The sequence below is a fragment of the Aythya fuligula genome, chromosome 3 (genome assembly GCF_009819795.1).
Source record: "Aythya fuligula isolate bAytFul2 chromosome 3, bAytFul2.pri, whole genome shotgun sequence".
In the NCBI taxonomy this organism is placed as follows: Eukaryota; Metazoa; Chordata; class Aves; order Anseriformes; family Anatidae; genus Aythya; species Aythya fuligula.
The window spans coordinates 32,321,096-32,325,137 of NC_045561.1; positions in this window are offsets into that span (position 1 = coordinate 32,321,096).

Genomic DNA, 4,042 nt, shown 5'->3' on the forward strand with positions numbered 1-4,042 from the left:
TTTGAACCTCTCTCATACACTTGGTAAAGTAATATCATCTGTGAAACCAACTGCCAGAGGACATGAACTGTAAAAAGTACCTGAAAATTGCCATACTAAATGGGTTTAATTGCATTAAGCCTTCAGTTCTTCTGAGAAAAAGCAGTGGCTGATACGCCTTTGCTAATGGACTTTGTTCTCTTGTTCTGCTAACCTAGCATTTCTAGATACTATCTTTCAGGTACATAGCTCCTGAGTCCTTCTCTCATCTAATTATCTGCCATTTTCCTTTTCTTTCTGTTTTCTCATATCTGACAGGAGATGAACATGACCTAGTGCAAGTACTGACGTGAGGATAATCCCTACCATTTCTTTATCGAATTGCCTTTTCATAGTCTTCACAGCTACCTCTAATCCTGAAGTGTTATTTTGCTTCAATGATCATGTTTAGTTCTACATTCATCAGCCAAACTGAACAGGGTTATATCCCAACTAATCAATACTATTTCAACTTAGATTCTGTCTAAAGCACTCCCACAAAGAAGCTTCTTTTTTTTTTAAAATAAAAAAAAAAAGTGTTTTACTTATAAATATAAATTTTATAAATAAAAAGTGTTTTTATTTATAGTGTTTATAACATTACCTTACATATGTGCTTTGCTCTCTGTAAACTGAAGGTTCTCCAGTCAGCCTATTGGTAAAAGGGAACACTGCATCTCACGAAGCAGCTTGTTTGCTGCAGCTACTCGAGCATTCGCCACCACCTTCCCATGCAATTTTGATGGCTCTGCTCTCTGCATCTCCAGCTGCTGCAGCAGCGTTCTGGGAATAATGACAGCAGCTTGACTGGCTTTACCAGAGCCTAGAACTGACAACTTACGGCACTCAGTCTTCTCACTGCAAGCAACAGGACAGCTCAAGAAGAGGTGCAGGTGGATCACAAAACAAAAAAAGACATTAAAACTAAACATGGAGCCTCGATTTTCTGCTCTTAGACAGAAAGTAACAGGCTAGAGCTGCTTTATTTGGCCCAAGTCAATCACAGCCAAGAATACAACCACACTAGCTGAAAACAGTTAACAGAAGAGGTGGCCTAGGAACCATGACCTGCATCTCTTTCTTCTCATGCTGGATACAGGCAGAGGAATTGAGTAAAACCCTCGGCTGCTCTGTACTCCCACAGCGATGGCATGTAGGCTGCTTGAATTTACTCCATGCAGGGGGACAAAAGAGGGCTAAATTCTATTCCAGAGGATGATTTTGCTCCTCTTGCCCTTCTGTAACATTGTGAGAGAGTAATAAACCAACACAATATTATATTAAGTGCCACAGGAAGACCTGTCTCACATGGTATCTCCTGCCATTCCTCGGGAAAAAAGAAGTCTCTGTTCTGCAACACATTAAGCAGGCATTCTTGCTGCTGTAGTTCCAGTCTCTGGGGAAATGAGTTATCAACTCTAAACCTGTCACTGCACTGAAGAAATATAATCTCAGCATGCGTTGGAACACACTGGTTTGGGGGACAGTTGCAGTTTGGTTTTGTAGTTCTTTTTTAAAAGAGACCTGCTGTCATTACTTACTACGCTTGCTACTTCTGAAAAAAACATTTGGGGTTTACCAGCCTAAAAAACAGGAAGAAAGCAGGCAAAGACAGATTGTATCTTTCTAAGGGCAAAACTTAAGATCTTCATGCAGCTTCCCTTAGCTAAGAGTTAGGCATTTATTTCTACTCTTGGCAAGAATTAAGGAGTGGCAGAGACCTTGTATCTTAATCTGCTACTGGCAATTTCTACCAGTAAAACACATACATTTGGGAAAAAAAAAAAAAAAAAAAAAACGTAACAATGCTGGAAACATGAAGGAATATTTTAAAACACCAGGATTTACAATAAATACTGACAAAATGCCAGCAGCTTTTCCATGGCTCTTCTTCCACTTCCTGCTAATAAAACTCTGCTCTGCAATAAGACTTCACCCAGGAGAAAGGCCTTCCTGCCAGCCTCCAACATGGCAAACTGAAGGCTGCAATGTGAAACGAATGCCTGTAGCTAATTCATCATCTTTGGAATTTACTAGGTATTTCTGCCTGGTTTGTAGTGTAAAGAAAGAAATATTCAAATAGGCTTATTTACTCCCTATCAACAGCTTGCTAAAAAGCAGGAGAAAGGCAGCTTTTAGAGAACTAGGGCAGGAAGGAGAGGTAACGCCGTATTGCACCATTCAAACACCCAGGTAAATCCCCCTCTGTTAACTCACCCCTCCTCCTGAGGATCTGGAGTCAAGAATCCAAGGCCAGCCTAGAACTTAAGGCTTCCCAGTCAGTGCACTATGCTACAGCTCTGCCAGCACAGGGGATCAGTACAGTAGGTAAATCATTTACTGCATGCCTCTGGAAACCATAGCAAAAAAAAAAAAAAAAAAAAAAAAGGGAAAAAAAAAGAATACATAAATAAAAATATACATGCCATTTCACAAAATTGCACAACAACCTCTGTCCACCAATCTGCCTGCACATCATGTCAGAGTCTACACCATCCATTTTGTTTCTGCCCATTCCAGCAGCTCCAGGAGCACCTTTTACTCCTACCTCAAGAGACCACAAGAATCTTTTTTCCCGGGTGGAGCAGAGCACCCTGCTCCGCTCGGGCACAGACAAAATTGACAAAAGGGCATGAAAAAAAAGTGCTATTTAACTCTTATCATACGGAGGTTCAGCTTCTGGAAAGCTGAAGACAAATACAGCGTAACAACTCTCAGTTTGTCGTTTGCAAAGCTCTTGCTTTCCTTTGGTGCTAGCTTGTTCTTCATCTGTGGCCAGCTGGGTTCTGCACTGACTACCACCGCTAGTTGTAGAAGCAACTGTAGGAGAGCAGATCAAAAGGATATTGGATGGATGTCGGTGTCCTTTCCACCCAGATAAAGTTACTCAAGAGTACATCCCACACAGGTAATGCAGCATTCAGTGAGGATGTCTGAAGAAGGTGATTGTCCAAATGGGTTTCTGTCTACCATTGCATACACCAAGACCTTCGTGAAAATGAATCTGAGCAATGAAACTATCCAGGTGGTCTGCATCCCAAATCAGCACCATCTAAATGCAGAACTGTGGAAAAAAGGCAGCCTTCGCTCAGCATCTCCCTTCCCTGCACTGCTATCCTTCAATACAAGGCAGGCAAGAAACACAGGCTCCCTCTTCCACTTTAGATTTACAAGACACCAAGCACTTCACTGAAAAAATTAGAAAGGACACAAGGGTAAAAAATAAAAATAAAAAAATTAGCTGTCAACCGTGAACAAATAAGCTTAGATATATAATCAGAAAGACATTTATAGAAGAAAACCAAGAAACAACTACAAAGGAGTTCACTTAAAAATAAAAATAAAAACAGGATTTAAACAACCTACTCATTACCCAACTTCCATTTTAGAAAGCATCAAAAGCATGTCAAACCTTGTTTTCTTTGGGTTTGACAGCAAATGGTTATTTGAAGAAAGTAGGGCAATGATACTAACAAATACTTCTTACATTCCGTTTATTTTTATATGCAGTAAGTGCTTAAAATCACAAAAAGAGGTCAAAGAGCCTCTCTGAAAACCTTTTTCCCTTCTTAATTACCTTTTTTTGGTGACTTGACCACTTGCACTAGATTTACAAATTCAGCAAAGCACCATAATGACTCGGAAAAGCATTTAGTACCATCTTTACACACAGTCACAGCAACAGAAAAGCTCATTTGTCCCCCTCTGGAGGTCCGCAGGCTGGTAGCGATTACAGAAACATGAACTCTGCTTGTTTGCCCTCCTCCCCCCAACTTTACACAAGGCTCAGGACTTCAGACAAACTTCCACTGATGCTGTTGACAGAAGTTCTTCCATTGACTTCAGCTGGGAATAAACCAGCCTTTTACTGAGCAGGCTAAGTGCTGAATGTCTTCATTGTCTACAGTTTCTCGATTTTACCAGCTACTACAGGAGGTAGAAACTACTTGAAATAAAACTCTTCCCTAGAGTTAAAAAAAAAAAAAAAAAGAAAGAAAATCAAGAAGAAAGTCTTGTTGACCAC